Source organism: Bombina bombina, chromosome 6 (genome assembly GCF_027579735.1).
Source record: "Bombina bombina isolate aBomBom1 chromosome 6, aBomBom1.pri, whole genome shotgun sequence".
Lineage (NCBI taxonomy): Eukaryota > Metazoa > Chordata > Amphibia > Anura > Bombinatoridae > Bombina > Bombina bombina.
The window spans coordinates 961,251,324-961,274,705 of NC_069504.1; the positions used below are offsets into that span (position 1 = coordinate 961,251,324).

The window sequence follows — 23,382 nt, forward strand, 5'->3', positions numbered from 1 at the left end:
CATATTAACAGATACATGCATATAATTCAAAATTAAATATAATGATACAGAATATCTTCACAGCAGGTATTAAGTTGTCAATCAGTGAATTCCATACTAGTACAGTTAATTACGGCCTATGCTTGACCCGCTCAGACCTCGGATCTTTTCTCACTTGATTGATACCCAATCTCTCTTATTTTAACATTTTCAATACTGGACTAACCCCTAATACTAAACATAATTATAAGCCTCTTACTTTGAGGTCGAAAAGAAGAAGAGAAGAAAAGAGAAAAAAAGAAAAAGAAAGAAAAGAAATATTACTAACATCATTTCTCTATCAAAATCCTAATAAAAAAAAAAAAAAAAAAAAAAAGGGGAACAGGAAAGAAGGGGAAAGTAAAAATGTCTCCTCCACTCCACCATCTCCCTCCACTCCTTCCCCTTATTAATACCATGCTACTGGAAAGATATCATGTAAAATTAAGCCTTCGAAATATGTAGACTTATGGAATTATTTAGTGAGTATATATTGTGTGGAGAGAGGATATGACTTTATGATTTTCAGCCATTTGTTAAAGAAACTTTGTATTTGTTTATCACATGTACTACATATATTGTATTGCTCAAACATAATCTGTGTTTTAACCGCATTTAAAAATATACTAAAAAGAGGAGGTTTATTATTTTTCCAGTTCTTCAGAATTAAGTTCCGAACTATAAGGATAATAGTGTTCGCTAAATTATGAGATGCTACATCCGATACTAAGAATACTATGAACTTTGGGTCAAGCACTAGATTCTCCTTTGTATTTTTATTTAACCAGTGATTTACCTTACACCATAGTTGATTTATTTTCGGACAAAACCAAAAACAGTGGAGTAGATCTGCTGCAGGAAAATGGCATTTATAGCACTGGCCTTGTGTTTCTGAAGACCAGCGTATAAGCCTTTTTGGTGAAATATACGCATTATTAAGAAGTTTTAAGTGAGATTCTTTCCAGGAGGAGGGAAGGAGAGCCTTGTTCACCCACTTAATACTTCTACTAATTGTTTCAACATCCATCCCATCAAAGTATTTGGTCCAGTATACTAGACATAGATCCAAAATTAACTGGCCCTGTTTTGCAAGCAAGATTTTATAGAGTAGCGAGATTGAATGATTCCCCTGCCTGTATAGATTAATATAGTCGCCAACTCTATCATATTTCCCATGCCAGGGCCCCAATTGTAACTTTTCCTGTATAAAGTGCCGTATCTGGAGATAGGCATAAAAGGATTTGTTCGAGAGATTATACTGCGTGGCTATACTCTCGAAGGTGCGCACCCCAAGGCCATCATCTAGTAGCTGTGCTATCAGGGTTAAACCCTTGCTGGCCCACCCACTGAATATTGCATTTTGAAGTCCCGGCTGGAATTCCGGGTTACCTCTAATTGGGAGAAAGGTGGATAAATGAAAGTTAATCTTAAATCGAAAACAGAATTGTTGCCAGGCTTTAACAACATTATATATACTAGTCAATATTTTAATTTCTCCAGGAAGTCGCTTATGAGGACAGTGTAGAGCCGCTATAATGGAGAAGGGCTTTATAAGATTTTCCTCTGATTTACTGTTTGTCAGATAATCAGAAGAAAGTAACCAATCTACTCCAAACCGTGCGAGAATAGCTATATTGTATGACTTAATATCCGGAAGCGCTAGACCTCCAAACTCCTTAGCTTGGCAAAACTTTCTAATAGAGAGCATATGTCTACCTTTATTCCAGATAAGATTCGCACAGGCTCGATTGAATAACTTAATGTCCTTGTCCGGAATAAATAACGGCAAATTATTCATAATATATAGTAATTGGGGAAAGAGTATAGATTTAATGAGCATAATCTTAGCGGTTGCTGAGAGTGGAAAGAGACTCCAGCGATGAAATTTAGACGTAATATTAGAAAAAAATACAGTATAGTTGAGTTTATACCATAGCTTAGGGTCTTTATGCAATTGTATCCCTAAATATCTAAAACTTTCTACTTCTCTGAAGTTATGCTGCGTAAAGCTCTCCTGGTGTTTGTGAATCCATAATATCTCTGATTTGAGAGCATTCACTTTGTAACCGGAAATTAGACTAAACTGTTCTAAAATTTTTAGTGCTTTAGGTATGCTTCTTTTAGTATTTTTAAAATACAGTAACAGGTCATCGGCATATAGTGAAAGAACACAGGATTGCAATCCAAACTTTATTCCAGACAGTTCCTGTCTAAGATAAATTGCCAGGGGTTCTATGGAAATGTTAAACAGGAGGGGAGAGAGAGGACATCCCTGTCGTGTCCCTTTTTCTAATTTGAAATACGGCGTTTGACTACCGTTAATCAAAATGGACGAAATAGGAAAATTATATATAGATTTGACAAAGTGTATTATATTCCCGGAAAAGCCAAAGTTAGACAAAGAATTATAAAGATGTTGCCATATAATAGAGTCAAAGGCCTTCTCAGCGTCAATCATCACCAAAGCAAAGTCCTGTTTACAGGTTGCTTTGTCCCTATGCAGTTTGTTCCAGAAGTATTCAAGAATCATATATGTTCTACGGATATTTTTTGTAGGGGATCTACCTGTCATAAAACCTGATTGGTCTGTGTGAATAATTCCCTGTAAAACGTTTTTAAGTCTGTTCGCAATGATATTAGTAAGTAATTTATAATCTACGTTTAGTAGAGAAATCGGTCTATATGATCCCGGATCTGTTGGCTCTTTATTTTTTTTAAGTAGCAAAGTGATGACTGACGCTGAGAAGAATCTAGACATGGCCTTTTTTTTAATGAAATACTCATTGAACAACATGGTCAAGATAGGGGCTATCTCAAGCTTGAGCAGTCTGTAGAACTCAACAGGTAGCTGGTCTGGACCTGGAGCCTTACCAAGTTTGGATTCTTCTATAGCTTTAATGACTTCGATTATTGTTATAGGGAGGTTTACTATTTCATTCTCCTCAGAGGAGATTACTGGACAATTGATATTATTCCAGAACCTCACGTTATCCTCTGCATCTATAGTTTTCCCTGCATAGATTTTTTGATAGAAATAAAAAAAAACACTCTTGATATCTTCTAATGAAGTATAGTTCTTATCTCCAACTACAATCTGCTCGATCGTATTATTCTTCTTTCTAACTTTGTCAAGCCTGGCAAGATATTTGGTAGATTTACCATAGTGACCGGTGAAAAGGGCATTCATTCGCATTTCTTCATAGGACAATTTGGATTTTAAAAAAAGATCCCTGTCTTGTCTAGCTAAATTATATTTATCCCATAGTTTTTTTAGCGGAGTATTCACATATTTTCTATAAGTGTTCGTAACAGTGTTTGCTAGTTGCAATTCGCGTGCTTTATACTTCTTTTTAGCTATAATCATATAGGCTTTAATCTGCCCTCTAAAAAAAGCCTTTGCGGCTTCCCAGAAAATTTCGGGTTTGTCTAAATAAAGACAGTTATCAGAACTGTATTCTTGCCATTTATGTCGGAGCCAGTGCTGAAATGGCGTATTATTTATTAGTTGTTTCGGAAAGTAGAAATTATTTGTTACTCCTGCCAAGGGGGAGCGAAGTTCAATTTCCAGAGAAATTATAGCGTGGTCTGTGATCACAATCTCATTTATCTGAGCCTTAGTTCTAATTTTAAGGAGAGAGCTGGAAATTAGAAAAAAATCTATCCGAGAGAAGGATCTGTGAGATTTAGACTCACACGTATATGATTTAGTATCGGGATGTTGGATACGCCAAATGTCATGGAGCTTAAGATTTTTACAGATCTGACGAAATATACGATTTTTTTGGGGCGAAGGGGTAGACTGTTTAGGAGAGAATCTATCCAAAGCAGGCATAGCCGTTAGGTTAAAGTCGCCTGCCACTATGATCTTCTGGTCTAAGTCCGCAGATAGTTTAATAGTAACTTTGTCCCAGAAGACCTGATCTACATTATTAGGCCCATAAATATTGGCTAGTACATATAAAACTCCAGCAATCTCTATATGTAAAATTATCCACCTGTCCTGTGGATCGATTTGAATGTTCTGGATATTGTATTGTAAATTTTTATTGATAAGGAAAGCTACGCCCCTCCTCCTCCTGTGGCAATCTGAAGCAATAACCTCTCCTATCCATTTACACCTAAATTTCTCCATCTCTACTTTCTTTAGATGCGTCTCCTGCAACCAGACGACATCTGGTTTATGTCTAGCAAGTTGCCTAATAATTATTTTCCTTTTGCTAGGAGTTGTTACTCCACCAATGTTCCAAGAGAGGAATTTAAGTTTATCTACCATTATATTATATATTCAAGTGAAAAACTACTAAAGCATATCTAATCACCATTGGAGTACTGGAGGAGATAGGTAATAGAGGAGAAGAAGGAGGGAGGGGGGGGGAGAAGGGAAGAGAGAAAAAAAAAAAAAAAAAGGGGAGGATGTTAAAACAGAAAATAATAATAATACTAAAAACACAAAAAACACACAGCAGCCCGCAGGCCCTCTGAACTGTGGACCAGCTACTGATATGAACTTTACACAAAAAGTTCAGTATTTTTAGCCTCAACAAATTAATAAAAACTTTGCGAAAAAAGGGAAAAGAGGTCATGCTACTCATGTATGTATTGTGATTTGGTAATTCAATACCTAGAATACTGTCAAACTACTTTTTTATTTTTACAAAATTCCTTAGCTTCTAGCGTATTATTCAGAATACATTTACCATCTTGTTCCTCAATTACAATTTTTGCCGGATAAACTAATCTGGCCTTAAGGCCAGCGTTAATCAATTTGGTGCAATATGGGGCTAGCTCTTTTCTTTTGAAAGCCGTCTCACTAGAGTAATCTTGAAATATTAGTACTTTACTTTGACCAATATATAAATTATCCATTTTTCTGTAAAATTTTAAGATATTCATCTTGTCCTGATAGTTAAGATATTTGACCATCACCGGTCTGTTATAATTCTTATCTCTAGTGGAATCCCTAATTTGGCCCAGTCTGTGTGCCCTTTCTACTGGCATTGGTAAATCTTTTTGTGCAATTCCAACAGCCAGGGGGAGCATAGTACTAGCGAAATGAATAAAATCTAAATAATCCCCGTTGTCGGGGAGACCAATTATTTTAAGATTATTTCGCCGCGAGCGATCTTCTAGTTCATATATTTATGCTTGCAGCATTTTCAACGTTTTAGTATTCTCCTCTATATCTTGTTCTTGCTTATATATTATATCCTCACTTGCCGATACCCTATTTTCTACCTCTATGAGTCGATTGGAAAATTGCTTAAGTTCTGACATTATGTTTGTCATTTGAGTTTTTAACAACTCAAATTGCGGCAAAAAAAGGTCCGACATCTGGGTTACTAATGGTTGGGTATCAAATTTATTCAGTATTGACTCACTAGCAGTATCTGTGTGCACGTCAGAAGTGCGTACTTTCTTATCTTTCTGTTTAGGAGGCATGCTTGGAGAGTTTGTTTTGATATTAGAGATATATTTGTCCATGTGCTTTCAGTGCAAGTGTATGTGAGAGAGAGAGAAAAAAAAAAAAAAAAAAAAGTGACAGAGGGGAACCAAAAAAGAAAAAAAGAAAAAGGTTCCAATAATACAGTGACAAGTATAGTTAGTGCAATAAAGGCGATTTATCTCCGCCTTTTCATGTAAATTACAATTGTGAAAGTGACCTTAATAATATAAGAAGGAAAAAGTGAAACATGAATTTTCCTAACCAAACATGTCAGCAAAACAGTGTAACTCAGTTATGCTAGTGTGCAAAATTTAAAGAACCCAATCATAGGGCCAGAGCCCTCAGTCAGCTCCTTTGCTTTTATCTGTTATAATCTAACAGTATACTCTCAGAGATATAATAAAAAGTGCTACTGAGGGCGAATCAAACAGCCCCCACTTAGATCTAGGACCAAGGGGAATGGTTTCTGGATTATTTGCTGATTTATTACAGCTGAGTATTGTAAAAAAGCTAATAATGGTGTTGTAGTGTGTGAGTCAGTATGCAAAATTTACATAGACAAACTGTTAACAACTTTCTGCAACCCAGTTACATGTCCTCCCTAGGACCATATCAGACTTTACTATATCAATGCTTTAGAGGAATGTGTCCACAAATTGTTAGGCATGCAATTACAATGATTAGTATTTACATTTCTGAGAGTTGTTTAAAGAAAAACATGATCTTAAAAAGTTCAACACTTATAGTCTCAGAAAAATGTTGCAGCAAAATAGTCCTTTAAATTTATAGGAACAAAATAAGCGCCCCCTTTTTCTTCTTTGCCCCCTCCCTTCCTTTGCCTCTTTTCCTTCTTTTCTCTCCTCCTTTCCTTTTTCTTTCCTTTTCTCCTCTAAGCTGTGAACCAAGAAAGAGGAGAGCCTAGTTGAAATATTCTAGACACATATACCCCTCTGGGGGCTCCAAAGGTGAAAATGTCTCTTGTTACCAGACTCCGGCCAAATATAGACAAGAGGGGTGAAAATGTATAGCTACCGGCTTAGTTTCCAGTGGCCCAAATAATACTGTAGGCCTGAGCTAGGTAGAGAATCAGTGTACCGCAACAGGAAACTCATTTTAAAGATGATTCTCTCTAGAGTTTTTTTCTCTTTTCTTAACGTTGCCTTTCCCCTTCCCTTACTTTGAATTATAGTAAGGATTTTTTTTGGTTAGGGGTTTGTACAGCAAAGCGTCTCTATATATATTGAGGGCTTTTATTTTCCCTTTACTTCCACTCTTTATTTCAGCTTACTTCTCCCTCTCAGCAACAGTCTCAATTTATAGGGACCTGGGTTTCTACTTACAATCTGCCAGTCAGGTAGCACCAGGAAAGATAGAGAAATCGGATGACACACCACTGCAGAAACTTTTTCCAGGTGTCCCCTCTGTGGTTTCCCAGGAATCTTTACCGGGTGGTTGCTGGAATTTCATACAGGTGCTCAGTCTCCTGCTACCAGGCAATCATGGAGGCTGATTCTTCCGCTTAATCCGAATACCGGGCCACTGGGCTTGTCAGCTCCCCGCCCTGCAACTCTAGATCAAAAAGGCGGCTTTACAGACAGCGTCTTGATCCGTTGCCGGCAGCGGACCTCCCAGCAAGTGGCCAACAATAGAAAGCAGCAGTGCTGCGTGTCTGGCTCCAGCAACTGAGCCTCACAGCTTGTTCCGGCAATCCGTGCTGTGCACCTATACTCCGGGTGCAGGAAGCCCTAGGCAGGCAAGCAGCCTACAACAACGGGCTGGAAAGCAGGGTTTCAGGTCGTCTCGAGCTCTCAACGCCAGCACACAGCTCTCCTTGTGCGGCGTTAGCTCCTCCCACCGGAACCGGATCCTTCAAATAACAAATCTGTTAATGATATGTGTTGGCTTTCTAAACTGTTCCATGCATGCACAATATTGTGCCGGTAGGTTCTACAAGCAGAGACCCTTTGTATGTGCAGTTTCTTCACTAAGGGAGGCTCTAATAATGTAGCAGTAAACAGTGAATTGGAACTCTTGCTCTGATTCACTGTTTGCTTGTATTGCTATATTGCTTATGTGCAAATGTGTTTGTCCAGCACATTACTCTAAGTGAGTACAATGTTTACAATGTGAGTAGAATGCGCAAATCGACTAACTGTGCATGCGCAAAGAAGCACGTTGCCAATTAAATATAGAGTGCGTGTTGGACCACTCAATATGTCACTACACTACAAAAAAAGAAAGGCAAGAGAGAGAGGGCAAAATAAAAATTGGGAAATAATAACCTTTATTTTACAATAACATAATGTAAATGTTCAAAGGAAGATTGATTGACAAACTCGCTTAGGATTTAATAGTAAGTTAAGATAATGTTAAATTTACCATCATTTTAAATAGAAGTACAGTATACTGTTCCTTGAAACGGACAGTATACACCAATTGTCATATAACTGAATGTAATAGACACTACAATAAAGCAGAATATGCACAGATACTGATCTAAAAATCAAGTATAAATCCTTTTATAAATGTTCCTCAAAGCTGTCAGTTTAGCCCTGTTGATAAGGTTAGGCTAGGACACCCACTAAAAGGGGCTGAGAAAGCAGTAAGAGCAGACACTCCACCCTCCCCTGCATATGAAAAAACCCATTACACAAACAGTAGTCTGACTCTGTAGACTTGAGTATACATCTGATAGTTTGTGGGTTTGTTAGGAGTCTCAAAATCAGTACAATGTTATTAAAAAATAAGTAAAACTACACATTGATATAAATACTATCCCAAATGGGCTATATAAATGGATCATCTACAAAACGTTTATGGAAAGAAAAATCTAATGTACAGTGTCCCTTTAATTTCTGTATTCTCTCGTGTTGATGAAAAAGTTAATTTAATATATAAATATATATTTATCCTATATAATAAAAGGCCAGGTATGTTTGTCAGATGCAGTCATGCGCAGTAGAGACTGTGCAAGGACAAACATACCTGGCCTTAAAGGGACACTCAATCAAAATTAAACTTTCATTGTTCAGATAGAGCATGCCATTTTAAACAACTTTCCAGTTTACTTCCATTAACAAATTGTGCACATTCTTTTTATATTTAAACGTTTTGAGTCACCAGCTCCTACTGAGCATGTGCAAGAATAAGTGTGTATGCATTTGTGAATGGCTGATGGCTGTCACATGGTACGTGTATGCAATTGATACAGATATCACTAGAGTTTTCTCAACAGATAAAGTTAATTATTCACTCTCAGGTCTTTTTGAAGAGATGGAAAAATTGCTCATTAAAGAACACAAATTGCAATGGGACATTTGGACTTTGGATACTTATGTTAAGCTTAAAATAATTCCCCGTGGGTTACGCATTAACAAATTCCCCACCTTTGATGTTTCTGATATAGATTTTATCAATTCTTGGAACGAAATATTGTCTGATTGCTCTATTCGTTTGATGTTATTGTTAAATACTTACAAATTGCATTTGCTAAATGGGGTCAGAGAAGAAATAGGTCTCTTGCAAGCTGAAATGAACAATAGGCTTGCTGACACTAATTTCTCTAGGTTTGATGAAATATTGAAAAGTGGTGTGGCTGAAGTGAAACAGAGTGTCTTAGAGATTAAGCATACTAAGTTTATTAGAGACCAATTAGACTACACCAATAATAGTGTGTACATTTGGAAACGTTCTGATAGAGGCAACTCTAGACGTGGTAGAAGTAGATCTAGAAACAGACGTCAGAACCAGACATCTGATAATAAAAACACACATAATGATCAACCAAAAATTAAGTCCAATCAGAAGAGAGTAACTTATTCCGATAGTGAATTTGAGTCAGGAGAAGATAATGAGCCTTCAGGGGGTGAGGAACCCCATAGGGGCATCCTTAAACCTGCAACCTCATTTTTGCACACACAAGCCAATGTACAAGACATATCCCAGGGACAAGTGGTTAGACCTAAAGATTCTAACCCAGGTTCTATTTCTACAAATTCTAAATATACTTATGTTACTGATACGGTGAGTGCACAGATACAGGGTACAAATGCCTCTCATGAAGACCAGGTTAATTTGGCTCAGGTTTTTTGTCTTTCAACCCAGAAAACAGGAATAGGGTTAGGAGCACAACAGGGACAGAAACATTATCAGCTGAGGGGCAATCGAGGCAACAGAGGAAACAGGGGGCAAAACAAAAACAAATACAAGTAGTAGATAATGTTGTCAATTTATCTAAGCACACGCTTACACCAGCTCAATTGTCTGTATTAAGTTTGGGTTTGAATTTTTCTCCTGCAAGCAACTTTGACGTTTTTAAAACGTTATTAGATGTTAATAAATTGATAAGAAACATGACTCTAAAGAAATTTTATTGTGGAGCAAGTAATCTATCTGCAGCTGAGATAGATAACCCACGAGTAACATTATCATCACAAATGAAAAATACACGATATATACAGACATTCAGTGAGGTATGTGATACCCTTACACTGGAGCAATTAATGAGAGAGGGCGATTCTAAGACCCAATCAGACAACACTAATTTCTACGGTACTTTTAAGAAACCCTCTGAATTCTACCCTATACACACTAGAGGTCCAGTACTTGAAACCTTTTTTAAAAGAGTTGAACGCGACCTTACAGCACTGAAAGCGGTAGAAAATAAGATGCATTCCAATCTGACGAAACAACAAAAACTAGCCCTTGATGAACTCAAGAATAATAAAGATATTGTGGTGCGTTCAGCAGACAAGGGAGGTTCTATTGTGGTCCTCGATCGAGATATGTATTTACAAGAGGCCTTTCGACAGTTACATAATACTGACAATTATACTCTCTTGTCTGCTGATCCCACTTCAATATATAAACGTGAACTTTTGGGTATTCTGGACGATGGCTTGGAGGATGGGCACTTTGATCGTGACACTTTTGAATTTCTATGTGTTGATCACCCTGTAGTGCCCATCTTCCACCATCTTCCTAAAATACACAAATCCCTTACTGAAGTTAAGGGACGACCCATTGTCAGTGGGATTGGCTCACTGACTGAACACGTATCACAATGGATGGATGGAATCCTCCAACCATTTGTGCTATCCTTGAATAGTTATCTTGGTGATACGAAACATGTCATCCAAATACTAGAATCTAAAGAATGGAACTTTGGTCAATTTCGATGGGCCACAATTGATGTGGTTTCTTTGTATTCTTCCATCCCCCATAAAGAGGGACTGGAAGCAATTTCCTTCTTTCTCAAGAACTATTCGGGTTTTAGTCTGAACTTCCAGAAATACATTCTGAGGGTGCTGTGGTTCCTGCTCACCCATAATTACTTCAAATTTGAAGGGGAGTTCTTTCTCCAGGGGTGTGGGACAGCTATGGGGGCTAAGTTTGCCCCCTCCTATGCAAACCTCTTTATGGGTTGGTGGGAGCTGTCCCACATCTATGGAGATAGGAACTCCCACAGGCATTTGATCCATTATTATGGACGCTATATTGATGATCTCCTGCTGATTTGGGTGGGCGGGGACACAGCATTCTCGGAATTTATTGATGCTATAAATAGCAACAATATTGGTCTACAATTTACATCTGAATTATGTGCTAATACCATTAATTTTTTGGATATTTCTTTGGAAGGAACCAAACAGGGAAAGATAATCTGTAGTATCTATCGGAAACCATCTGCAGGCAATGCACTGCTGCATGCCAGCAGTTGCCATCCCCGACATGTCCCCTTTGCCGTAGCAAAGGGGCAGTTTGTCAGGGTTAGGAGGAACTGCACTCTGAATGACACTTTTTGTGAAAAATCACTAGAATTAAGTGATAGACTGAAAAGACGTGGTTATTCTAACCAAGTGGTTTCTAAAGCTAGAGAGCAGGTCTTAGACCTTGATAGGAACACTTTAATTCAAGGGTCTTCCACCAACACAGTCTCAGACACCCACCAAGGCGTTACTTTTGTAACAGATTTCAGCACACAATACACTGAAATATGCAGGATTGTTAAAAAACATTTCAAACTCCTCTCAGCTGACGATAAATTGGAAAATTGTGTCAAAACTGGTTTAAGATGTTCTTATCGGAGAGCGAAAACCTTGGCAAATGTTTTATCACCATCAATGTTACCTGAATTGAACAGACCTGTGAGTTCATGGTTAACTCACAAAGGTCTGTTCAAATGCAGACAAAAATGTCGGGTCTGCGAATACATCTTGGTGTCAAACATCTTTAAATCAGAAGTTACGGGTGACACTTTTCCAATCAACAGCTGCCTAAAATGCACATCAACCTATGTAGTGTATCTTCTCACCTGCATATGCTGTCACCTACAGTATGTAGGATTAACTACTAATGAGGTGAAGGTCCGTATTCGTAACCATCTATCAACCATTCAAGCAGGAGAAGCGAGTACTCCTTTAGTCAGACACTTTGCACGTTGCCACAATACAGACATTAGTAGCTTAAGGTGGCAGGCTATAGAGAGGGTGGTATGCCCACCAAGAGGAGGTGATCGCAACAAACTGTTGCAGAAGAGGGAGATGTATTGGATATTTAAGCTTCAGACCAGAGTACCTCTGGGTCTGAATTCGGAATATGACCTAATAAATTTTTGGAAATAAATTTTTAAAATTTTTGAAATGATCTGTTGGTCCATGCATCTCCCTTTTCTGTGACACAATCCTGTGATCACGGGTATCAATTTAGTCAAAGGATTTAATTTGGTATCCTAATACTTTAAATAACATTTAAATAGACGTGTCAGCTTGACTGGTTGTATTGTGTTAACTCTCCCTAGTCCCATCCTTCTAGCAATTTTTCTATTTAATTTTTCTATTTAGTATTCTAGCAAGCAATTTTTGTCTAACAATTTTTTCTGACACTTTTTTCTGACACTTTTCTAGAATTAATTCTAGTAAAAGTTTTTTTCTAGCAAACGTTTTCAGCAACTTCTGCTGGCAACTTTTCTAACTTTTCTAGTAATTGTTTCTGATAATTTTTCTAACAAAATCATGCATATATAAATATACACTATTTATCTAATATAGCTATATGCAATTGTTGAGCATTAATAAAATAACGTATTATTGGGTTCATTAGCACTATAACAAGATTGATTCTGTTATTCCTTGTTTATACAAATATATAGAACTTAGTTTCCACAAGAGTGCTTAAGTTTAACCCATTATATTCATTTTTATTTTTATTTCTGTATTCGTGTATCTGTGTATATATATGTATTTGTATATTCCCTTGCGTATGTATTATTCTTATTTTTCATGCATAGCGTACCAAGTTTCATGCATAGTTTATACGTTAGTTTAGCGCTGTGACTTTTGCATTGATAAATATTTATAGAATAAACTAGTAACTAATAAGAATTATTACACATTTGAACTATTAAGAGGCATTAATGTTTAAATTGTATATATAGGGTTAAAAATCCCCAAGTGAAACTTGTCAACAATTAAAGTTTTAAACCAATAGAAATTGTCCAGCTGCCTTAAATAGGCAGACTGTGATTTTTACTGCAGCTATGATTACGCCTTGAGTGGCGAAACATGTCAGCAGCAGCCATTGTTTGTCAAGTAATACCTGTGATTTTCCATTGATCATGTACCACATGGATTTTTAAACCAATAAATCGAGGTTGGAATTGGAGATACCTGCTTGCACTCGTTTTTTCTTCCTAATTTAATATATAAATATATATTTATCCTATATAATAAAAGGCCAGGTATGTTTGTCAGATGCAGTCATGCGCAGTAGAGACTGTGCAAGGACAAACATACCTGGCCTTAAAGGGACACTCAATCAAAATTAAACTTTCATTGTTCAGATAGAGCATGCCATTTTAAACAACTTTCCAGTTTACTTCCATTAACAAATTGTGCACATTCTTTTTATATTTAAACGTTTTGAGTCACCAGCTCCTACTGAGCATGTGCAAGAATAAGTGTGTATGCATTTGTGAATGGCTGATGGCTGTCACATGGTACGTGTATGCAATTGTGAATGGCTGATGGCTGTCACATGGTACAGGGGGAGTGTAAAAAGACATAACTTTTAAAATTGTCAGAAAAAAAAATCTACTACTCATTTGAGGTTCAGACTAAGTGCTATTGCATTGTCTTGTTATCTTGCATTTGTTGATTATGCAAATCTACTGTGTTGACTGGTCCTTTAAGCAGCAGAGAAAGTGTTTTTTCTCGGAAGCTGCCATGGAAGAGGCGTGGCCGGCAGGAGCGCCATGATGGGGTTGTGGCTCAGCGGGCGTGGTTAGCAGGTGTGACAAGTCGGCGTGACCATGCGGGGAGAAAGCAACAGAGGGGAGAAAGCAAAAGAGAGGAGGGGTGAGAGAGAGCAAAAGAAAAGAGGGGGAGAGAGAGCAAAAGAGATGAGGGAGAAAGAGCAAAAGAGAGGGGGAGAGAGAGCAAAAGAGGGGGAAAGAGAGAATAAAAGAGAAGGGAGAAAGAGAGAGAGAGCAAAAGAGAGGGGGGAAAGTGAGATAGAGCACAAAAGAGAGGGGGGGAGATAGCAAAAGAGAGGGGGGAGAGAGATAGCAAAAGAGAGGGGGAGTCAGAGAGAGCAAAAGAGAGTGGGGGAGAGAGAGAGCAAAAGAGAGGAGGGAGAGAGAGAGAGAGCAAAAGAGAGGGGAGAGAGAGCAAAATAGGAGGGAGAGAGAGCAAAAGAGAGGGGGAAAGAGAGAGAGCAAAAAAGAGGAGAGCAAAAGAGAGGTGGGAGAGAGAGCAAAAGAGAGGGGGATAGAGACAGCAAAAGAGAGAGGAGAGAGGGAGCAAAAGAGGGGTGAGAGAGCAAAAGAGAGGTGGGGGAGAGAGCAAAAGAGAGGTGGGAGAGAGCAAAAGAGAGGTGAGAGAGAGCAAAAGAGGGGGAGAGAGAGAGCAAATAAGGGGGGAGAGAGAGCAAAAGAGGGGAGAGAGAGAGCAAAAGAGAGGGGAGAGAGAGCAAAAGAGAGTGGAGAGAGAGCAAAAGAGAGGGGAGAGAGAGCAAAAAAGAAGAGAGAGAGAGAGCAAAAGAGAGGGGAGAGAGCAAAAGAGAGGGGAAAGAGAGAGCAAAATAGAGTGGGAGAGAGAGCAAAAGAGAGGAAGAGAGTGAGCAAAAGAGAGGGAGAGAGAGATCAAAAGAGAGGGAGAGAGTGAGCAAAAGAGGGGGGAGAGAGAGCAAAAGATGGGGGAGAGAGCAAAAGAGGGGGGAGAGAGAGAGCTAAAGAGAGGGGGGGCAAAAGCGGGTAGAGAGAGAGAGAAAAAAACAGGGGAGTGAGCAAAAAAAGAGGGGAGAGAGAGCATAAAAGGGAGAAGAGAGCAAGAAAGAGGGGGAGAGAAAGAGTAAAAGAGTGGGGGAGAGAGAAAGAGCAAAGTAGAGGGGGAGAGAGAAAGAGCAAAAGAGAGGGCGAAAGAGAAAGAGCAAAAGAGGGGGGAGAGAGAAAGAGCAAAAGAGAGGGGGAGAGAGAAAGAGCAAAAAAGAGCTTTAGGACTAGTATATATATATTTGCTTAATAAAAATAAATAAGAAAAACAAAAAACATTGTGCTCTGGCTTCCATACTCCATGACATCTGGACAGAAATGTGACTGTTCTAATGGGGGAGGAGCCAAACATGAAGATTTAACCTCTGGTGACCTCTTGGTGGCCCCCATGAGTTATGTTCAACTGTTCACCAGGGGAAGTAAAAATAAACTAATTAATCAATTAATTAATTATACCTCAGACATTTTACAATTTTTACTTAGATTTTACTTTACAACAGAATGAGAAACAAAATCTACTGATCCAATAAAAGCTATTAACAAATTATACTAATATAAAAATCTGTTTTATACTTCCTGTTAATGATTAGGAAATACCCCCAAGACAAAGGGGACATGCCTTTTCAAGTCTGACAAGTAAACATTTTTCAGGACTTAAAATATGTGTTTAAAAAAAAAAATTGCAATACATTTTAATAGTCCCTGTTTTACATTAAAAAAGGATATCACTCTGCACCTTTAGCATTAGTGTGTGTGCACGCATGTTTCTGTGTGTAATACAAAACTGAATATCTGAAATAAAGTTATTATATTAAAGGGACAGTCTAGGCCAAAATAAACTTTCATGATTCAGATAGAGCATGTCATTTTAAACAATATTCCAATTTACTTTTATAACCAATTTTGCTTTGTTCTCTTGGTATTTTTAGTTGAAAGTTTAACCTAGGAGGTTCATATGCTAATTTCTTAGACCTTGAAGCCCACCTCTTTCAGATTGCATTTTAACAGTTTTTCACCACTAGAGGGTGTTAGTTCACGTATTTCATATAGATAACACTGTGCTCGTGCACGTGAAGTTATCTGGGAGTAGGCACTGATTGGCTAGACTGCAAGTCTGTCAAAAGAACTGAAAAAAGGGGCAGTTTGCAGAGGCTTAGATACAAGATAATCACAGATTTTAAACGTATATTATTATAACTGTGTTGGTTATGCAAAACTGGGGAATGGGTAATAAAGGGATTATCTACCGTTTAAAACAATAAAATTCTGGTGTAGACTGTCCCTTTAAGGAAAACATGAATTTAACTGACTTTAAATAATATAGAGTAGATAAAAAATAAACAATGTGCCATTATTCCATCTGTATGAAAAGTCAATTTCTATACAAATAATATCATTATATGTTTATAGGCTTACTTTTAAATAGTTTATTTATACTGTTCCTATTCAACATTATGGTCGTAACCAATCAAAGTTGTTATAATGGTATGAACAGTTTAATTGATAATATGTATGTTTAATGTGAAGGCTTTGATATATAAATGTTCAATGAACATAGAAAACAAAATGTATTCTTTTTTCTCCCCATCTTAGAAACATTGCCCACTCCTTTATTAAAAAGTGGTCAAAAGTTTGAACCCACGCAGTGGTTTCCATTCCATTGTGAATTCATTAGTATTGACCATTCAACATCTGATAAGGAACTCGGTAAAACAAAGCAGCTTTTGCTTACAAATAACTTATGAAAAAGAAACTAAGATTACAAAGATCTACCCTTCACAGTACATGCTTCATGTGCTTTTGACTAAAACTGTTGTATTTTCCTGTGCTAAATGATTATACAAATGTTATACTTGTGAAGCATATTTGTATTCACCAAAAGAAAACTGAAAGTTGTCCTTATCAGCCAGTAGAAAATGTTTCCCTAGGGATTAAGTGTGCACAAACCTATAATTCCTGGTAATTTCAAAATCAGTTTTAACATCTTTAATTTAGAAAAAGGATATGAAACCCCACATTTTTTTTGTAATTCAGACAGAGCATACCATTTTATTAATAAAGTTTCCAATTAATTCTATTGTCAAATTTGCTTCATTCTCATGATATTCTGAGTTGAAGAGATAGGTAGGCATCTGGCTCTTGCAAATGGATAACACTGCTGCCATATTGTGCTCGAGAAATGGGCCGGCTCCTAAGCATGCGTCCTTGCTTTTCAACAAAAGAAACCAAGTGAATGAAGTAAAATAAATAAAAAATGTAAATTAGAAAGCTGTTTAAAATAGTATGTTATATCTGAATCATGAAAGAATAATTTTGGGTTTCATATCTTTTTATCCATTTTTCATGCAAAAAGTTAACAGTGGGCTGCTTTTTCATGGACATGATAGGAAATATTTAGTTTTTCATCCATTTGTGGTGGATATTCCATTAACTACGAGTTTAAAGAACATATGATTGAGACAAATCTCACCAATTGTTATTCTTAGAGCTGATTAACATTTTGCCAATTGTTTTCAAACTTCAGTGACTCACTCAGCTCTGTAGGAATAAATAGGAGCAGAACATAACTGCACTTGATGGTTCTTCTAACTCTTGTGTGTGTCAATAGTTACAATGATTTATTTGGTAACGTTTAGAAATTATAACAAAGAGCAGGTCACTCTGTAGGCAGCTATAAAGGCTTTAGACACTTTTTTTTTTTTTTTTTTTTTTTTTACAAATAAATCTTTCAAATTAAGCAATATTTAGCTTTTTTACAATATAATTCATATATCACTGTAAATTCACGTTAATAATAATTCTCAAAAATGGATACCCTGACAATTAAACATCTCCCTCTTTTAAACTGCATATTGTATGAACCCACTAATAGTTCAGATATTATGCCAGACAGATTAGCACCTTTTGTTTTAGTCTTCCCCTGTGTTTGTTACAAATCACTACATACAAGATAGTATCCCATTCATACAGCACACACAGGGCACATAGCCCCAGGCACTATACTAACCCCCATTCATACAGCACACACAGGGCACATAGCCCCAGGCACTATACTAACCTCAATCAGATGGGCTGGGGTCTGGAACTGCTGGCGTCTTCTCTGCATCCGCTCCTTGGGACAATGGATTGTATGATGCATCCACACCCCGGGTGCCAGACACCCATGCGCTCACTCCAAGGCGGATTCAGGAGTGGATCCTGCCCCCCCCCCCAAACACGAGCCTTCTCACAAGTGAACCTCACTAGTACCGGTCCAGCATTGTTGTTTGTGTCTTGTAGCTTCTTCCTATTCAGTAGCCCACACTATAAGCATCTGAATATCCTCTGTTTACACGTCTGCTTATTCATTCAGTTCTATCTAAACCGCTCATTCTCAATAGGGTTGTTTCATCCTCAGCTAAATATCCAGATCAGGTAGCTCCTCAGTTACTTAAATCTGCACGATCTTTCTTCCTCCTCTGTAAAAAGAGAGCCGCCTCCTCCAAGTTCTCATCAGTTCTCACAGATATGCAAACTCTCCTTTACTCAGCAGTATGAGACTGCACCATCCTCATCAGATCCCTAGTAATACAGGTCACATACACTTTTCCTTCTCTAGTGTACAAATCTGCAGGCTCCTCATACGCCTAATAGACACAGCATTGCAACCAGCAGGACCATCATCCTTCCTGGCAGCCCATGAGAGAGAGCATGCAGATCACTGTGAAGGGTGATTGCAGACACTAACAGGGGACTAGTATCCTAGACACACTCCTAAGCTTTCTCCCCTCCTATCTGTAGCACAGCCTTCCTGAGCCAGTGATGCAGATTGCAGCCCCTGGGAGTTGTACAGAAAGAATCCAGGTCTGCTTTCATCCTTATCTATGTTTTACAATGTTATAACTTTTTCATACAAAAGCAAGATTATATAGTTCTACAGACTAATACAAATAAGGAAGAGAGTTTATGTTTTATTGTTGCAAAATTAAAAAATGCAAATGTACAAAAAGTTTAATAATGCAGGGCTGTATCTTTATAGCCTATTTAGCCTATAGGATGATAATGTGTACATAGTTTTCAGAATATTAAAAATAGGTCAAACGTTTATGTTTATAATAACTGACATTTTTTTAACATTGAGGAAATATAACCAAACAGCAAATACATTTTTGTAATACAGGAATTGTAAGTTTTAGCACAAATAGTTCCTCTTTCCACCAAAGACTGGCAATTAGTGAGTTTAAAGGAACAAACAAAAACCCCCAAAAACAACAAACAAAAAAACCCCAAACAAACTACACAAAAAGGTAATGAGCTCAAAAGTAAAAAAAAAATGTTTAATTGTGCAAAGTAAACAAAACTGTGTAATGTCCTATCATTATTTATTTGTATGGCTTTCCCTCTATTTAACCTTTGAAATGTATGGATTGTTCACAGATCCCAGAAAGTTTATAGTACAATACCACATACCTCATTATCTTGACACTAAAACTTGTTTGATGAAAACTGCGGCTAATTAATGTCTGTCTCAGTGTGATACAGCATAGGAGATTAAATAAATATTATGAAAATGCTTTTGAAATGATATGTCCCTGAACTGCAAAACAATGGTAATTTTATTGACAAATTTCAAGCTTTAATAAATGCTCATAAAACATTAATTTTGCATGCAGATTGTTTGCATAAGTGTTTATTTACAGATACATAGGGGTAGTTTTATGTAGCTGCATCCCCAGCTTTGTGGGCTATGTGGAGCAGGTTTGCTGCCACAGAATCCTGCTTTTTTTCTTCAATGCCACAACACTCGCTTGTTTATGGTGATTGACATGCCCTGCTCTAGCGCAACAGAGGGTAGCATTGCACAAGAAACCTCTTGTGCAATGTTAGATTTCACATTAAAATTCAACACTGCAAGTAGCAATTTGAAGGTGGACAGGTTCCCTACTTTCAAACCTGCCCTCCTGCAAAGATGATAAAGTTTGCCAATAAAGTACATCAGTGGAGGATTGAGACCAACCAGGGCCCCCAGGGCAAATATTAAGGATGAGCCCCACATCCTCCTCCACCCTTCCTCCTATTCCACACTCAGTCTCCTATGCCCCTCCTATAAACTATGGGGAAATAAAGGCAATCACTGTGTGTGGTCCCATACTAAAATTTGCTAAACTGCTGCCACCCTCTCCCTCTAAGTCCCAACCGCTAGAGAAGCTAAACTGTCATTGCTGAGCTATCTTATTTAGCCAACTGTGGCTGTGAGTATAAGGAGCACACCAAGTACACCCCCGTACATGCCTGTGCCCTCAGTCTAAGCCCTATTGCCCTACTGCTCAGTCTGACCCTGGTGTACAAAAAAAACAGAAATCAGTAAGGCAATAAATAAATGAATAAATATGTTCTGGTGAATTTGAGCACTTATTGTTTTGCATTTGAAGAACTGTTTAATCTCTCTGAAATGGCAATACTTATTTTTGATACCAGTGAAATTATGAAACCTGTTTGATTTTTGCTTGTTTTTTTGCAGCCATTCTTTGGATATTAAAGAAACATGAAACCCAAATTTTTTTCTTTCATGATTTCGAAAGAGCATGCAATTTTAAACAACTTTCTAATTTACTTCTATTATCTATTTTGCTTCATTCTCTTGATATTCTTTGCTGAAAAGCATATCTAGATAGGCTTAGTAGCTGCTGATTGGTGGCTGCACATCGATGCTGCGTGTGATTGGCTCACCCATGCGCATTGCTATTTCTTCAGCAAAGAATATCTAAAGAATGAAGCAAATTAGATAATATAACTAAATTGGAAAGCTGTTTAAAATTGTACTCTCTACCGGAATCATGAAAGAAAATGTTTGGGTTTAGTGTCCCTTTAATCTTAAAACTTTCAGTTGTGGTTATTATATTATTATTTTCGAAACTGAAATAATTAGCAAAATATAAGTGTTTCTATGATTAAACAAAACAGCTCTCATTATGGAATATATTAAACATCAGTTTTGCATGAATGGATTGACAAGACACTAGTAAATTATATGAGATTTCTGTCTTTGCCTTTGCTTGTCCAGCCTATATATATATATATATAATACTTACAGCTGTACAGTTCCCAGCAACTCAAGCTGAGCAGCCTGGGTAACAGGCCCAAAATGCAACTTACACATATGATTATTTTCTGTATGATATATATATATGTACAGAGAGATCAGCACTCACCAACATAAACAACCACTCTGTGCACGGCCCTTGAATATCCAGAAATATAAATAGCTGAAGACCAGGATCCGATGTGTATCCTTAAATATCATCAACAACTGAGCCAGCACGAAGAAATTTGTAGAATCACCTTTAATGTATCCAAAACATAATGTTTAGGCCTCACACAAAGGCCTTGGTCACATGTAAATATCACACACCACAGCCTGTGAAGGAATACTGATCAATCTGGTATCAGATTGGTCAGTATTGCTTCAGACCTGAGGAAGGGAGGAAAACTTTCAAAATCTTGTCTTTGAAATATTATGAGTCCAGTAAAACAGATATCACTGCAGACTGCAATACTCTGGAATTTGAGCATCTTATCTACTGGACTAATATGGCTAATCCAATCTTCACTATATATATATATATATATATATATATACAACATCCAGAATATATATATATATATATATATATATATATATATATATATATATATATATATATTTGTGCATTTGTGTTTCAAATGTTGACATACTGTATCATTTTTTCCTTTCAAAGCCATGCTGAATTCTGAAAACAGGGCAATACGAGAAATTACAGTGAAATCTGGTTGCTGAACTGTAATGATAACAAAGTAAATCTTGATTGTGTTGCTTCCTGCAGATTAACTGAGAATAGAAAAGAGTGGGTGGGACGTGTTAACATATAGAATACAAAACATAATGGAATACAAACAATTTGAATTTAGACTTTATATACACTATGTGAACATTAAACGGAAAAAAAAAAAGATTTCATTTTCTAGGATCTCTCTCACAAATCTAATATTGGAATAAAGTGTTGCGCTTTAAAGGTTTAGAATATATTTTTTAAAATAGGGATTATAGGGGGAAAATGTATTAAGCTGCATTCACAGCATTTAAAGTTTTGCAGTGCAGTCATGTACAACCACACAATTTAAGCAACATTAAACACAATTTTTTTCTTTCACGAATTAGACCGAACATGTGATTGTAAACAACTTTCCAATTTACATCTATTATGTAATTTGCTTCATTTTCTTGGTATCTTTAGGTGAATATCATACCTAGGTACTCTCAGGAGCAGCAATGCATTACTGGGAGCTAAAAGCTGATTGGGGGTTGTACATAAATACTTTATTTCATTGGTTCACCAAATATGTTCAGCTAGTTCCCAGTAGTCCATAGCTGCTCCTTCAACAAATAATACCAAGAGAATTAAGCAAAGTTGATAGTAAAAGTAAATCGGGAATTTTTTAAAATGTTATTCTTTTTCTAAATCATGAAATAAACACTTTGGCTTTCATGTGCCTTTAAAAAGCAGACACTGCTTCTTTTGACCCTCATCCACCTCAGAGGTGGCAAGATAAATGACCCCAAGACTTGTTCAGGATTATTGATATGTCCTGCTCTCAAGCAACTGGCTGTGCGATAACAGGGGGTGGCATTGCACAAGAGTTTTTGTGCAACGTTACATTTTGCCACGTGATGCTACATTTCAACTTGAGAATGTGTCTGCCTACAGTGTTGATACCATTTCCCTATGTGTTAACGTTTCCTGTATTCTGGGGAAAATATTGTTTCGGTAAAGTCTCTTGATTTGTTAAAACTAGATAACTAGTCCCATTATACTATAGAAACAACTATATGACTGGGCAATAATTTCTTTCATACAGGTGATGAGAGTCCATGATCCATTACTCCTGCGAAATACATTGGGGTAAATTTATTGAAACTTCATTCTCAGCTTTTTTTGGGCAGGTTTGCTGCCACATATTTAAGAGGCAGTAACTGTTTCTTTTTCTTCTCTGCCTCCTCAGGAGTGGCAAGATCAATCACCCCAACACTTGCTTGTTCAGAGTGATTGGCATGATCTACTCTAGTGCAGGGGGAAGCATTGCACAAGAAACCTATTGTGCAATCTTACATTTCGCAATGCAATGCAACATCGCAAGTGCCGATTGCAGGTGGATGATCCATTACTCCTTAAAATTACTCTTCCCTACCACTAGGAGGAGGCAAAGAATCACAAACCTCAATAACTCTATAAAACCCCTCCCACCTCACCAGTACCTCAGTCTTGTCTTTACCTCTGCTGGAAGTGGTTGAAGAATGAAGATGTGCATTTGATTCTTCAGAGAGAGGGGTTTTCATATTGAGTTGAGGCCCATTTCCCCTAAGAGTACAGTGTTTCTCAGAGGGATTTAATTGAAGTATTGGAAGTGAAATATCTTACCCCAGTGGGGATTTAGTCACAATTCTTGTCATGGGGGTCACAACGACTTGTCATTTGCCTCTGCCTGTTGAGAGAAATTGCAGGTTTGGTTCCAGACCACTGCAATAAAGCGAGTATAGCAATAAAGTGAGTCACACTAATTTATTTGTTTTCCAGTGCATATAAAAGTAATATTTACACTATACTGTAGTCTATTAAGTGTGCAATAGCATTATGTC

At 37.3% G+C, this 23,382-nt stretch overlaps 1 protein-coding gene across 2 annotated transcripts in view; it reads right to left on the bottom strand.

The window, feature by feature from the left end:
- Positions 1-18,446, bottom strand: part of ARAP3 (ArfGAP with RhoGAP domain, ankyrin repeat and PH domain 3) — a 288,603-nt gene extending 270,157 nt beyond the window's left edge. For both annotated transcript variants that reach the window (XM_053718619.1, XM_053718617.1), the window contains exon 1: positions 17,788-18,446. The gene's annotated coding sequence lies outside the window, so the exon portion shown is untranslated. The remainder of the gene's footprint in view (positions 1-17,787) is intronic.
- Positions 18,447-23,382: the final 4,936 nt, after the last annotated feature.